This window comes from Gorilla gorilla, chromosome 1, assembly GCF_029281585.2.
Source record: "Gorilla gorilla gorilla isolate KB3781 chromosome 1, NHGRI_mGorGor1-v2.1_pri, whole genome shotgun sequence".
In the NCBI taxonomy this organism is placed as follows: Eukaryota; Metazoa; Chordata; class Mammalia; order Primates; family Hominidae; genus Gorilla; species Gorilla gorilla.
In genome coordinates, this window is record NC_073224.2 from 136,631,865 (window position 1) to 136,648,780 (window position 16,916).

A 16,916-nucleotide genomic window follows, 5' to 3' on the forward strand; every position below is an offset into this window, starting at 1 on the left:
TTCCTTCAAACCGTAAGAGCACGGCTAACACAGATTCTTAGCTCTAGTAACGAAAGAAATGTGGTCAAATCTTTTCTCAACTGGAAACTATTTCTCTTGTTTTTCAGATTCATGAAGAATCTCAAAGTAAAAATGCCTCATAAAATAAAGGATTTATAATTGTGTGAATTTTATTTATTCCAATTCAGCAGTGATGTTCCATTATCATTACTCATACTTTGGCAGTTTCATTTCTAATGATACTAAATGATCTCTAAATCTGGACTGGCTTGGATGACCCATCTGTTTTAAGTAGATGCATTATAACACATATCTACACACATGCATGTGCCCACTCATTTATATTTTTGTCCAAAGACTAAACAGAAGCTTCTTTTCAGCAGTTTAACATGATTGGCTAAAGAGCAAAATAAACCTTAATTTGTGATTTATTATTCTATAATTGGTCAAGTAGTAGACACTATGGAACATCTCCTAGAGTCTCTCCCTCAAGACCTATTTATATGTATATATTCTAATACAGTTCTCCAGTAAGATTTCTTCATAAACTTCTCTATCTTTCTGTCACTTTACAGGGAGCTAAAGCTAATACAAAGAAAATTCAGGCCCTGCCATTTATAAGAATATAAACTAAAGGAATTTTCTTTCTTGAAATTAGGAAAGGGTGGTCTGGAAGAGCTTAAGAGTTTGAGGAAGCACCACCAAGAATTAGCTCATCTGGTTTATGGAAACTTATTATTTTCAATAGAATATTCGCAAGATGGAAGGGACATTGTTTTCAGAATATCCAAAATAGAGATTTAGTTTGGACTTTCCCATATGAAGTTAGCTGGCATTGCGTGTAATAAAAAAGTGCCACATCTGGGGAGAATCTTCAGATTTAACTATTTAAAAGCCAGGACTGCATATAATTCTTACATAAAACAGGATATGGATATTTTATGTAGTTTTTTATTTTAAAAGCAGAAACATATCCCAGAGCAATGTCCATGATGTATTGCTAAGTGAGAAATACAAGTTGCATATATATGTATAACATATTTTTTTTAACTGGGAACAGTACCAGAATCCTCTAGGTACAAGTATATTTGTTTGCATAGTTTTGTGGATAAGGAAGGACATACAACTGTTATTAGCATTAAATATAATAGGGTGGGACAGGTAGAGGGAGAGATTAGCATGATTGTGAATATAATGGGTTATAAAAACCATTATTCTTCCATACTATTCTAGTGTTTTCTTCTGGTTGAGACTAAAAGGTAGGAGGTTTGTAATATTGCAAGAGGCATTTAAGATTTAAAATAAAAAGGAATAGTGTCTTTACTTTAAAAACTGGACTACAGAGAATTCTTCTAAATTACAAAAAAAATCATTCTTTGTAATGTGATAGCAGCTAATGTTTATATTACTGAAAGAATGACTCCAAGTCTACAGTGGAATGTTCTATAAACAAAGGCAATTATTTCAAAGAACTGTGGTAAGAATAAATGAAATTGAATTATAATCGGTGACAGAATTTTTTGAAATTTATTTCTCAGAAATGCCTGTATTATGTCTGACTAGTAAGCCAGTTCTTTGAAGTTCTCTATTCAGAACTGTTTTAAAGAAGTAGTATAGAGAGGGTATGTCATGTTTAAATGCACTCAGAAGCTCCCCATAGTTTTCAAGAGAAAATTTAAGCTTATTAAAATGGAATGTAGGTCTCAGATGCAGATCCTTCTTGCTTCCCCCTTTAATTTCATCTCCCCCCACCTCTCTCCTGTCAGGCGTCTTCAGCCTTCATGAAGTATTTTATATTGCGGAAGGCTTCCAAAGTTATCTGCCTCTGTGTCTATGTACATTCTGCTTCCTTATAGTACGATGCCCTCTCAACTAACAAGTTCCACTTTTCCAGAAAACTTTTGTTCTTCCTTTAATGTTAAATTGCAGTGTCTTCTTTAAGTATCGTTTTTATGCCTCCAAGCATTAGCCTGGATTAGGTGCCTTCCCAGCACATCCCCAAAATATCTCAGGGTTTTTCTTTCTCATGGCATTCATCCCAGTGAATTCAATTTTTTCAGCTTTATTGAAATATAATTGATATACAATAAACAGCACATTTTAAAGTGTATAATTTAATGAGTTCTGACATATGTATACAGCCATGAAACCATCACCACAAATCAAGATAATGAACTTTTTTCATCACTCACAAAAATTTATTCATGTCCCTTTGTATTATTTCCTCCTATCCCTCCCCACACTCCCCGTGCATCCCTAGGCTACAATTGATCTGCTTTCTATCATGATAGATGATTTTGGATTGTACAGAATTTTATGTAAATGGGACCATATAGTATGTACTCTTTAATTTCTAGCTTTTTACACTCAGCGTAATTATTTTAAGATCATTGATATTGGATGTCTCAATAGTTTATTTATTCTTTTATTTCTGAGTAGTATTCTATTGTGTGGTTATAACAAAAATTGTTATCTATTTGCATATTAGTAGACATTGCTCTTGTTTCCAGTTTTTGGCTATTACAAATAAAGCTGCTAAGCACATTTGTGCTCCAGGCTTTGTGTGTACATATGGCTTTTTTCGTCCTGTGTAAATACCTGGGAGTGTGCATTAGTGTGCTAAGACTGCAGTACAGTGGATGACTTTAAAACAATAGAAATTTATTTTTTTCAACAGTTTTGGAAGCTAGAAGTCCAAAATCAAGGTGTTGGCAGGGTCATGCTTCCTCCAAAGGCTTTAGGGAAAAATCCTTCCTTGCCTTTTCTATGTTCTGGCATTTCTTGTCTTGTAGATAAATCACTCCAATCTCTGCCTCTGTCTTCACATAGGTTTCACTCATGTGTGTCTTTGTTTCTGTGTCCAAATTTCCCTCTCTTAAAGTAACCTTGAGGTTGCCCAGAAAAAAAGTGCTCAGAAAAACAAAAAGTGTTTATCTCTGGATGTATAAATCCAAATACAGATGTTCAGAGTAATCACTGCTTTTTCAAACTAATTATTGGAATACGTATTTTTAAAGCGATAAATAAAATAACAGAGGTTGAGGACAGACCAGTATAGTTTTACTATTGTACTTTTTACAACTCTTATCATGTAAGGATGGATAGATAATGTCAAAAATGTTTGTAATTATAAATGAGCATACTTATGTTAAAAGGAAAATTTGAGCAAAAAACTTAGAAACTACACAATTTTAACAGCTTTAAGTTACTTTAAGATATTAACATGAAGATTTAATTCTAGATTACTTGAAACATTTTAATGTATTTTAAAATATTTTCTTCATTTTGTTTAAAATAATAACATCAAGAATGAAATACTGTTCAGAGATTAAGAGGCTAAGCACACTTACAATATTTAGTACAGTTATCTAAGCCATTTTTGAAAACCAAAGGCAACTTTGGGAAGAAATCAGTATTACTTTAAAGTGAGAACAGATACTCTTCAGAAAAACAAACATTAAGAGAATTTTACTCTGTTGCCCATTTCAGAGGTACTTATAGACTGTTTGATATATGGAATTTGAAACTAGATTAAGTGGAAATTTAAAAATTTCATTTAATATTTATAACCCCAAGCTTCACAGTAGATAAGTATAAGGTAAATATTATATCTAAGATAAACACTTTTTGTTCTCTTAACGCTTCATTGATACCTTTTATTTTTAAATATAGGGACCACGTTCAATATCCAAAATGCATTTTAATACCTAGTACCTGATTACACTATTGAAATGTTCAACAAATAACTTTCAGCTGATTGACTAAGTGTACTATTTACAATTGTTGTATTAGTCCATTTGCACACTGCTATAAAGAACTACCTGAGACTGGGTAATTTATGAAGAAAGGAGATTTAGTTAACTCACAGCTCCACAGGCTTAACAGATAGCACGGCTTGGAGGTCTCAGGAAATTTACCATCATGGTGGAAAGTGAAGGGGAAACAAGGACATTCTTCACATGGTGACAGGAGGGACAGAGAGCATGTGGGGGAAAGTGCCACACACGTTGAAACAACCAGATCTCCTGAGAGCTTTTTCATGAGACAGCATTAGGGGGATGGTGCTAAACCATTAGAAACCACCCCCATCATCCAATCACCTCCCACCGGGCCCCACCATCAGCACGTGGGGATTACAATTCAACATGAGATTTGGGTGGGGACACAGAGCCAAACCACATCAATTGTATTTGTCATATTAAGCTTACATGGAAAAGACTGTCTCAGATTACATTCAATTACTGGGATTCATTGCAATGCAAATGTAGTTTAGTTTAATACACACCTTAGTTTCCAGTGTGTACTGGGTGAATTGTGTCCTCCCCCTCATTCATTCCACTGGATCCCAGAATGTGATCTTATTTGGAAATAAGGTTTTTGCAGATGTAATCAGGTTAAGATGAGGTCATACTGGTTTTAGGTGGGTTCTAGTCCAATAACTGATACCTCTATAAGAAGAAGGAAATTTGCACACTGAGATACCCAGGGCGACTACCACTGAAAGAAAGAGGCAGAGATTGGAGTGATGCCTCTACAAGTGAAGGAACACCAACAACTGCCAGCCACCATCAGAAGCTGGGAGACAGCAGTGGAATAGATTCTCCTTCGAACAATCCAGAGGAAGTGTGGCCCTGCCAACACCTTGATTTCAGACTTCTTGCATCCAGAACTATGAGAATACTTTTCTGTTGTTCCAAGCCACCCGGTTTGTGGCACTGTGTTACAGCAGCCCTAAGAAATGAATACATGATGTTACAGTTTCAAGTAGTTAGCTTTATTTCTGAACTTCCTATTTTTCTTTTAAATTAGCCATCCTGCCTCCCACAGATTTTGTGGATCAAGCTACCAGGAATGGGTTTTTGTTTGTTGGCCAGAAGAGCCGGGGGCAAGAGAATCCGATGTACAAACCCTGGAATAATACACTTGCAGCTGTTTTATTATTATTATTATTATTATTATACTTTAAGTTTTAGGGTACATGTGCACAACATGCAGGTTTGTTACATATGTATACATGTGCCATGTTGGTGTGCTGCACCCATTAACTCACCATTTAACATTAGGTATATCTCCTAATGCTATCCCTCCCCCCTCCCTCCACCCCACAACAGGCCCTGGTGTGCGATGATCCCCTTCCTGTGTCCATGTGTTCTCATTGTTCAAGTCCCACCTATGAGTGAGAACATGCGGTGTTTGGTTTTTTTGTCCTTGCGATAGTTTGCTGGTTTACGGAGGTATACATTTAAATCAAGAACACAGATACATTCTGTTAAAAACAGCTGCAATATTTAAATATTTGAATTCTTGATTTAAATGTATACCTCCTTAAACCAGCAACTTATTAATCCAGAAACACTAAGTATATTGTATATGTTATGAGTCAGAATTCATTCAGGAAACAAACAAAAACATCATTCGTCATTCATAGTCTTAAAAATAGAGGGCATTCAAAGCAGGAAATTCATCATATAGCTAATGGAAAATGCAGAGAAGCCAACCAGAGAGTGAGGGAACCTAGAGATTAAGAGCAACAGGAAGTTACTTTCATTCCTAGACCAGAGGACAAAGGGAGAAGGCAGAGTTATGGTAGCTCAGGACTGAGTTCCCAGGCAGAAGCTGGCATCACAACAGGCTTGTTCAGTGGAGGTTGGAGCCATAAAAGACAAGCGGCTCCTGTTGGAGACGCCAGTGCAAGAGGAAAGACGTTTAGCCTCTGTTGATTTAGCACAGTTGGGAGTCCAGTGACATAGGAGTTCAGGAATTGGTGCCTGTAAGGGTCAGTCCTCTGCCTTCCAGAGCTGAGCAGGGGAGCTAAAAGGAATGTGGATCTAAGCGAGAAGATCTTTCATATCCATTACTTTTTGTTTATCTCTTCCATTATCACCCAGATCAGGCCCTAATCAGCATTCCTCTTGTATGTTATAAACTTCTGACAATTTTTTCTGACTCTAGTTGGAACTTCCTCTTAGCCATTGTGAATATAAGGCCATTTGCTTAACTCATGTAAAGAAATGAGTTTCCTTATTTGCTAGAGGGTAAAGTTTAAACTTATTAAATTGATGTTTTGGTTCCCTAAATATTGTTCAAAATTTATTTTAAATTATCTCTAATATTTGCCTACTTAATTATGCTCCTGCCAAATATAACTATAATAGCATTTTTGGAGAAAAATGAACAAACAAAAATCCATACAAAGTTGTTGAATATTTATGATTACTTTTAAAATTGCATAAGACATACTGCAAGTCCTACAGAACACTGAGATATACAATTCAATGAGGTCTAGAGCAGTTCCTGAGTATCTGAACTTCAGTTTAAATACCTGCATGTGTCTACTCAATGTTGTATAGCAGCAATTCAATCAGAGCTCATCAATAATTGATACTCAATAAATACTTACTTTATGAGTAATATCATGAATAACAGCCCAGTTTTCTAAGGTCTGAAGTCTTTGGTTAAAGGTGTTACTAGCTTGATACCAGATATATTTTTTTTTGCGTATAATCATTGGATAAAATATTCTGCTTTATTACACAAAGTCAATGAGCCTGGCTTTCCTAAATTGCATAAAGAAAATAATAAGAATTTAAAATATTTAGAAAAACTTAAATAATTATAAATAGCTTAAAATATACACATAGAGAAGTTTAATTTAAAAATTTTATATTATAGGGTACATGCTTAAAAACCTTTTTTAAATGTAGGAATCAGTCAATCATCATTTAAGGACACAAAAAATCTACTTTATAACAGTCATATATTCATCTTTGCTATATATTGGATTCCTTCGGCTTATGGATCATTCAAATGTATTTTTAGCATTCTAAGGAATTATCTATAGCCATATTCTTGTCTGCATCTATTTTCAGTGAGCATGAAATGTTAAATTATTTTTTTTTTTGAGATTTGGTACTCATATGTAAAAGCTAGTAATAATGCAATTTGTTCAAATATACATCTTTTCACTATTGAAACAGATTTTCCCATTCCTTCAGTTATAAAGACAGATGTAAAGAAAATATATTTATGCTTTTTTGAAAAGGGTATGTCAGGATGCTTGGGAACATCAGGAGCCTAGAGTTCACATGCTGGTAGTGTATGGTTTTAGGCAGTACCCCTCTGTCAAGAGTATTTGCAGCCAAAATTTTGCCAAAGAGCCAAAAAGACTTCCCATTTTATGCAAAGTGGAACCACAGCCTTTCTTCCTGAGACTGAGAATTATTAAAATACCTTGAATACCAGGATGGGGCCCATTGAGGTTTGCCAGCAGGCAAGATCATCAGGCATGCCGCATGTCCATAAGACACTGTCTAGTATGAAAGAAACATTCTGGACCGGTCACTTGCACCTGACATTGTCTTAGGGAGGGTTGAATTTGAGCACAATAAATGATTTATGCTGAAAAATACTCAGACCTGTGATTGTAGGTAAGCTTGAAAAACTGCAAAGCAAGCAAATTTAAAAATCTGTTCTTTAAAAGCTATCATAGTTAAGGCTCGAGGCATTTCTTTCTGTTGTGGGACCTCGTAAATGAACCTAATACAGGGAGGAATCCTTCTCCAAAGAATGAGCATCTGCTTTAAAAAAGTTGGTCTTATGGCCAACTTGACTTCTGGGCTTTCATTTATTTCTGTCTAACACAGAAGTTCAGCTTTGTGGCAATTTCTGTTGCTTATGGCCTTGCACCAGATATCTGAACGGCTCTGAACTTTAGCCAAGGGAGTGATTTCTGAACCGGAGAATGTTGACCCACAAAGAAAGGCTGTGAGAACGCCAACCATTGCATAAACTTGACTTAATGAAGTCCACCTGAGTTCGCAGTTTCTGACCATGCTAGCAGGCCATTAAAGAATAGGACAAATTCAACAAGCTAGGGCAAGTAAGATTGGGGTCCTTATGAACAGCTTGAGATATTGAGGAAAGACGGCATTTCCTGCTATGAGAGGGAGATGAGGATCCAGATTGGTCATAATGCGAACATTATTTTAACTATGACATTCAAAACAAGGAAAATAATTATTATATTTCAAATATATGTACTGAATTTCAGATTTCATCTTTCAACTTGAGTCCTATATCTCTAATTTTTAAAGATAAGTTCCTTCAAATGAATATATCATTCTTTATTTGCTAACTTGCCATCAGAATTATTTCTTTTTACAGTCAATGTATTATTTTCATAAATATTTTTAATCTCATTTAAACAGAAGCAACAAAAATTGAGCAAATTAATTATTCTGCTGTGGGTTTTTACTAAGTTGCACACATTTATTATTATCATCGTTATTATTTTCTGGGCTTTTGAAAAGCTGAGCACAAGTAAACAATTTGAAAATTCAAACTGTTATGGCAAAAAGAAAAAATAAACACCCTAGGAATCAAGAGATTGGGAATTTAGTCTTAGCTCTGCTACTAACTAGCTGGGTGGGACTCTGAATAAATCACCTTGCTTTATTGGATCTTTTATTGTTTTCCTTCCTAAAATGAAGAAAATGTACCACACGATTTCCAGGGACTCTTGCAGCTCTAAAAGCCCTAAAATGTCATTCTTATGCATGTGCTACAGATATTTTATTGACACAATGACATCTCATTTTCTAAAATGTTGCCCAGCAGGATATGTCACACCTCCCAGATATTAAATCAATCAGGTAGTAAAAACAACTATTTTATTCAGAGTAGGGAATAGAACTATCAAAACAATTGCACATTCTTAATGTACTAAGATAGAGATTTCAAAATTTATGACAATTTAATAACTTCCAGAATCTTGATTTTCCTATTTTTCCCTAGAAAAAGAGAACTTAGACTGCTCATACACAATTAAAAGCAAGCGTTTCTTTTCCAACTCTTCAAAATTTATTTAAAAAATTTAATCATCAGCAGGATATGGCTATCAAGTGAAACACTGAATTAAATCATGGCCTCAACATGAGTGTTATTTTTCAGTGAATACATATATTTCCTTTCAATAGTCTCATAACATTTCTCTGACTTTTTCCACAGAGACTTTTACGCTTCAGAAAGTTTTATCAGTTATTTAACTCTTTCCTTTTATAAAAAGTTTTTACTTTCAAATTTTATTTCATAAATGTGTGTTCAATAAATATTTGCTATTTTCAAAGTACTTCGTAGGTATACTTATTGAAGTTTGTACTGTCATGAAATAATATAATTATGTGTAGGATGTTAAGGTACAACATAACCAGTAGTTACTCTTGATTTCTAGAACCTTTGCTAATCAAAGTGTGGACCACGGGGTAGCAGCCTTAGTACCACCTGGAAGCTTATTAGAAAAATAAAATTTCAGCCTCACCCCACCCCTTTTCATTCAAGGTTAAATCGTAAGCATACTCAAGTTTGAGAAGTGCTTGTCCAAAACAGATGCTTCTGCTTCTGTTCTGAGAGCCATGCTTCAAGTATCAAGCCAGGAGACAAATTCGGGAGATTCTGCTGGTTTTTTGTTTGTTTGTTTGTTTGTTTGTTTGTTTGTTTTCACCTCATGGCTTTCCTGAGAGAGCATTGAGATGATAGTTAATACTCATACAGTGGCACATTTAAGCTGACACTTAAGAATGGCTTTAGTTATAGAGAAGATTTTGATGTTGATTTTGGAGGAAGATATTTTCCTTGTACTAGTGTAAATCACCTAGATGGTATATTAAATATACTTTTATTCCACCTTGAAAGTAAAATTGTCATAGGCTGATTGCATTTGAATTAAGAATTGTTCATTTCTATGGAATTTCAAAGGGTTTTGATTATAAATTAATTGTTTCAAAGTGTTTTGTGCTTGGATACCCAACCATTAAAGATCCATAGAAATGTGTGACTACATCTAAGGGGTAGATGTTGGCTCAAAATGTGCTGAATATAAACCTTACAAAGTAAAATATATAATTTTCCTACATCTATTTTCACTTCTGGTGGCCTCTTTTATCCAAAGATATTCATGCTTTGGATGTAAAATCCTGTGATGTAATTTCAGGGAAAATTACGGTGTGAGTTTTGTTTATAACAATGTAGTGGTCAGAAGAACCCACTCCACCTTGGCACTGGCTTAAAGTTTGGAAAATGTTCATGTTCATTTGTAATGCATCCAAAGGGCAGTTAAAAAGGAGATATTTGCAGGTGGAAATGGTTCATACAAATCAAAGTAAATGTTTTCTAAGAAGAGAGAACATACAGTATATATGATATGATATGACATAACATAATACAATACACTAAGGCTCTTACAGAAAAAGGCTGAATCCAAAAGTAAATTGAAAGACAGAAAAAAAATAAGGTAGGAAAAAAGGACAATCCTAGTCTTCTTCACTTTCAATAGGGGATGTAAATTTGCAAAATGTTGGTGGAAAAGGCTCATTCACCTTATCAACAAATGTGCATCGTTTGCCTGTGTGCAAAATGCCGCATTAAATACTGCACTAGTATCTCAGAAAAGGGGGAAAAGTAACATTATAAAATACTTATTGATCACCAGGAGTTGTAGAGTAGGGTCAATGTAAGAAAAAATTATGTAAAAATTATAGTATAAATTATAACTCAACTTTGAAATGGAATTTCACTTCAAGTTTGAAATGGAGACATAAGAAAAAGAAAGAGTGAAAATATAAGATTTATATTATATTAAAGAATATAATGGGAGGAGAATAAGAATGGAAGATTAAAAAGTATAGGGAAGCCACTGAAATGAAGGAGAAAGGGACATATAGATGAATAACCAATATTTATTGGGAGTGGAAGAAACATAGGAATATGGGAAACTAGCATTTTTGGAGAGAGATGGGATTATTAACAGACCTTCTTAAAAGTTAGGTGTCCACTTCAGTCTGTTCCTTTCAGTCCAGAAAGTACAGATATAACAATAATAGTTAACATTAGTTCATTGCTTATAGTTAGGCACTGCTATCAGCACTATACATGTATCAATTAATGTTCATAAGGAGCCAAAGAAGGAAGTACTGTTATAGTCCCTTTTACAGATGAGAAAAAAAGAGGCAAAGAAGGGGTAAGTAATTGGCCTATGATGGAACAGCTAGTTAGTGGTGGAGCTAGAGCTCAGAATGTCTGACTACAGAATTTTCGCTATTAACCACAATGCTATTAAGTCTCATAGTGTATAAATGTCATCCTGCCTCTAGATATTGTATTTCTAGAAGAGAAAATTATGTTTTTCTTTTTTAGGAAGGGGTTTATTTTCCACCTTAAATTGTTGGCTATTTTTGAAAGGCAACGTAAGAAAGTAAAAAGGCCTGGGTTTTAGACAAACAGACCAAGTACAAACCCTGACTCCACCACTGACTACTTTCCACATATTTGGTAAACTATTTAACCTTTTTTATGTCCCTGTCTCATTCGTACATAATTATGTCCAATGTTTGATGTGAGATCAATAAGATTGAAAATATGACACAATGCTTGACAAGGCAGACACTCTAAAATGGCAGTTATTATTTCTGACATTACTATTGCCTCTCTTACTGTTATTCTCAAGTGCTGTTAACTAACTGTTGTTAGTCATTTTCCTACATTTTCCCCACTAGAATATGAACTCTATAAGAGTATGGAATCTCCGATGTCTCCAGCCCTAATGCAGTGCCTGGTACAGAAGAAGAGCTTCTCAGTATGTGTGTAAATAGATGGCTGCTAAGCACATCCCTCTCTGCCTCTTCCTGCAATGTTTAGCACTATGAGATGCCTTTTAGCTGAATTCAGTACACCTCTCTATTCTTTTGAGTTTTGCAGATGCAGGTTCAGCCATCTGGTCTATCAACTATTTTTTTTCAAGATTGTTGGTTATATTATTTGTCCAAAAATGCCTTCTCTGTTTTCAGCCAACCAAAAGCAAAAAAGTTTTCCTTTGGATGCCACTAGAATTTATTTGTGAGTTGATGGGGACAAAATAACAGTCATGAAACAAATGTCTGTTTAATATCCATGGGCATGACAGTCTTGAAGATTTTGCTTCTTGCATTCTGTGCTTTCTGTCACGAACAATGTGAAATTAGCTGGGCAGGATAGCAACATGTAGAACCATCTTCATTAATTCTAGTCCTTGGATTAACTTTAATAAAAGGAGGCAAAAATATAGGAATCTAGGGACTGACCATATTGGCTTTTAATCCAGAAAGATCAGTGAAGAAAATTTCCTTTGGCAGGTGCAAACAATTGTAAAGAAGGATATACCCCCTGCCTCCCTCAAAAAAAATCATGAAAGGTTTAAGCATTAAAATATCTATTTTGGCTTAGATTAATCCTTTCAGTTGAATGTCTAGCCTACACACTCAACCTTGATGTGAGTTGAAAAATAAGTTATTATCTGAATAATTTATAAATATTATTACTTCTAAAAAATTAAAAATACCACTGTCATTGACAACAAATTAGCTTAGCATTTGTAGAGCAATGAATTATATTCTCATGTACATATTTAAATGGCCTTTAGAAGAGATTAAACTCAAAGATAAAAATAAATTTCAGAAGTTTTAAAAATAACTTTAGATGCTATATATTTGTTTTATGAGTTTTTTAAAGTAGAAAAGTGCTAAAGCAATGATTTCACCGTAATGCAAATTCCATTTATACAGCACTCATATGTAGACTTTATATTTATCTACTTCCCACTTTCCCTAGAAATATATTGCATAATAAAATGGAATTTCCAGAGACAACTCAGTTTTTATGGCTTAATGTATGTCAGAGAAGCTGTCTCTTCTTTGTATCCATTGGTAATTACATAGCATTGCTTCAACATATGTCTGCATTTGGGTTTCTATATTTATGTTTCCCTTTAAGCTATTTATAAATGTAGTCACTTGATAGCATGGTGCTTTATTATTTTTTTCCTGTGTTACAGACAGCATAAAAACTATACAATCTGGTAAATAGGAAAAGTATGCAATAAATGAATCAGATCAACTCCTGAAAAATAGAAGTTTGCATATATTATCTAATCAGAGCTTTCATTTACATAATTCCTCTGAGCAAAGTAATTTACTCATGAAAGTGAAATTGAAGAAAATCTAAACCCTTTTCCCAATTTGCCTAAATTTCTCTTTTATTTGTGGCCCAATGATAAACTCATTGAAAATTCAAGGATTTGATACCCACTATGTTCAGTACCCTGCATTTGGTGGTTATGGACTCTTGGCAGATATCTTTCCTTTAAGGCTTCTCCTTCAGGGAAGTGTACTGTCCACCTGCCATGAGATGAGATCATGATAGGGCCTGGTAAGCAGCAGTAATAACGTTGGATTTTATTCCGAGTAATTGTGTTATATTAGATAAAGTCATATATTCTCACACATTTATTCAATACTTATTTGATGAGGATCCTCTATTCTCCAGTCATTGTTCTAGGTTCTAGGGATAAAAGAGTGAGTATCATAGATGAAGACTCTGCTTTTTCTCAGTTACTGATGTTTCAGTGGGGCTGCATTACAGTCAGTGAGTCTCTCTGTCTCTCAAATTAGTTAAACTATGGGTTTCTTAGAGTGTGGTGGGAAGGAACTGGATGACAAATATGAGACCCTAAGTAGTTAATGAACAGTGGAGCACAAATGCCAAAGAAACATTAGTGCTCATTCCACCAAATTCTATTCCCTATAAAATACATAAAATTCTTAGGTTAAGTAAGTTAAAAATCAATGAAAAGCTTCTACAGTCGTAGAATGTTATGAATTTGTTGTAATGTCATTATAAATATTGCAGTTCTTAACCAAACATGATACATATTATAAAAAATACTGCCAAAGAATTGTTGAAAACATTAATAATTTCATTTTGATGAAAATTCTTTGAATATTGCTAATGCCAAAGTATTCTAACTTTAAAGTCTTTGGGCATATAAAATATTAATATTCTTTTGGAAGCTTCAAAGTGGTTTCCTTCAGTAATAATCAAAATGATATTCATAATATTCTAATGTGAATTAAGCATTCTCTTGAACTTAAAAATCCTTGAACATTAAAATCTTAAGGTTGTAATTCTAAATTAAAAATTTTAGGTTTTAAATAAATTTTTATTTATATAATTTTAGACATATAAAGGTGGTGAAGATAGTACAGAGGATTTCTGTGTACCCCACACCAAGTTTCTTCTATAAATAACATTTTATTTTAACATTGTCTGTATGTCACAATTAATAAATCAAAATTGATACATGATTATTAATTATAATCTACATTTTACTCATCTATCTTTAGGCTTGACTTAATGGTCTTTTTCTGTTTTACAATTTAATCAGGATACATTACATTTGGTTGTTATGTCTTAGACTCCTATTGGCTGTGACGGTCTCTCAAACTTTCTTCATTTTCATGTCTTTGACAGCTTTGAAGAGTCAGATACTTTGTAGACTGTCCCTTAATTGGGATTTTTCTGATGTTTTTCTTATGTGACTGGAGTTAAGGGCTTTTGGGGAGGAAGACCACAGAGAATAAGCATCATTCTCATTGTATCACATGAAGTTAACATACTATCAACATGACATCAATGCTGGTGTTAGCCTTGATCATCTGGCTGAGGTGGAATTTGCCAGCTTTCTCCATGCAAACTTATTTTTTCTCTTTTACCGTATTGTGCATTTGGAAGGAAGTCACTATGCATATCCAACACTTAAGAGGTAGAAGTTATGCTCCACCACCTTGAGTATGGAGTATCTATATAATATATTTGAAATTCTTCTGCAGAGGATATTTGTCTATTCTCTCTCATTTTATATCAGTATGAGTTCACAGATTTATATTCTTTGGGTTCTAATCCAATATAATATTATTTATTTCATTGTTCAAGTTGTTCCATCTTTGGCCCTTTGGCAGTCCTTCAGTTGGCTTATGCGCAAATTAGATATACCCCCACCATTGTTCATGGGTTTTTGTTTTTATTGTTGTAATTTTACCTCCTGCACTACAAAATGGTTCAGGCTCATCTTGTCTTCAGTCTTAGAATCAGTCATTTCTAAGGGCTTCATTAGAAGCCCTGATTCATTTAATCAGAGAATGATATTAGAAACTAAGGTCTAGTGAATAGGTGTGCTTATGACTCCAGGGGTGTTATTGCTTTTGTAGCCTTTCAGAAAACAAAGTGTGTATATTACATACTCATATATAAAAATATTTTTATATATAAACATCTGCATCTATATTATTAAACTGAATTTTAAATATGCATTCATTTGAGCAGTCAAATCTGTTAATGGGAGCACAGGCTGCATATTGATAAACAGAAAATAATTCATTTGATAATTTAATCAACCTTTGCTGCTGCTACATTCCAGAAGAAAGTTATCAGTAGATGGAATGCATCTTACTTTGTGCTCTAAAACTGAGGTTTTTATATCCAATCGTATAATAATGCTATGATTTTGAGTTTGTTAGAATAGATTTGGGTGCACCTATTTATTCTGGACATTGTGTAAGAGTTGATATATTTAGTAAATTAGGAAAAATTTCCTGGAAGCAGACCTGGAGATGAAAATTTGGGTGTATATGGTTTACTAGGGGGTGCTCATCAGAAAAAATCTGAGTAGAGAGAGTGAAGCAGTATAGGAAAGGAAAGGGGATTAACAAAGATATGATCTTAGAAAAAGACTTCCTGGCCTGAGCCAGAGAAGAAGGGCTATAAAGCTTGAACTGCACCTTAGAATCATCTCTCTGAGGCAAAAGGCCTAACCTATTCTATTTATTTCCTACTAGTTACTAATAATAGTTATTGGCTGTGGGCAACTTCCTTAGGCGTAATTTTCTTACCAAGATGGTTTCCATTGGCTGAGGGCAAGTTTCTGAAAAATGTAGTGCAGCTGTGAGCATCTAAAAGCTAACCCAGCAGACACAGTAAGGGGAGCAGGCTGGGGCACCACCGTTCTCTTATAATACACAAGGAGGATCACCTTAGCTTCAGAGTTATGGAAGTTTATTAATGGTTAAAATGATACTGAATGCAGCTCAGCTAGATTGAAGAGTCTCACCATTAGCAGAGAGGAGATTTATGCAACAGTCATGTTATGGAACAATGTACAAAATATTAGTGGTTAAAGAAACTGAAGGGAGCAAAATCAACAACCAGCTCCCAATCATGTAGAGCCTCAAAAGGTTATTTGAGATGAAGGCCAAAATCAATAGGAATTTTGGAAAATATAAATAACAATCCATTCATGCAAAAAAAAAAATTCTCATGGAGTACATATTTTATGCCAGGCATTGTTCTGGATGCAGCAGTGAAAGAAACAGAAAGTATCTTCTCTCATGAAGGTTACAGTCTATTGAGAGGAGGTGGGAAAGAAACCAATGAAACATAGTATGTGGTTCCGTGGCTCCACTGGTGATGAGCATTAGAGGAGAAAGAAAGCACAGTATGAGGATAGGGGTCATGGTTTCAGATGTGATAATAAGAGAAGACTTACTTTAAAAGGTGAAGGGAGCTAGCTATTCAAAGATTAGGAGAAAGCACATTCTAGGTGAAAAGCATAGCTTGTGCAAAGGCATTGTGATGGTATGTGCAAGGAACAGCAAAGAGGGCAGAGTAAATGGTGGTCCTTGAAGAGAGCAAATGTGGTAAAGTGAATGAAATCTATGGAGGAAAGTGCAGATCATGCAAATCAGGAGTTACCAAACTACAGCCTGCGGCCCACGTTTGACCCACCAGCTGTTTCTATATGGCTTCTGAGTTCAAAGAGTTTTTTCAATTTTAAATGTTTGGGATAAAATATAAAAAGTAAAACAATACTTTGTGACATATGGAAACTGCATGAAATTCAAATTTCAGCATTTATAAAGTTGTATCAGAATATAGCATGTTCCCTCGTTTTTGCATTATTTACAGCTGTTTTCACGCTACAAGAACAAAGTTGTTTGTTGCTATAGAACATATTTAATATCAAGCCTTTTACGGAACAAGTTTGCCAATTCCTG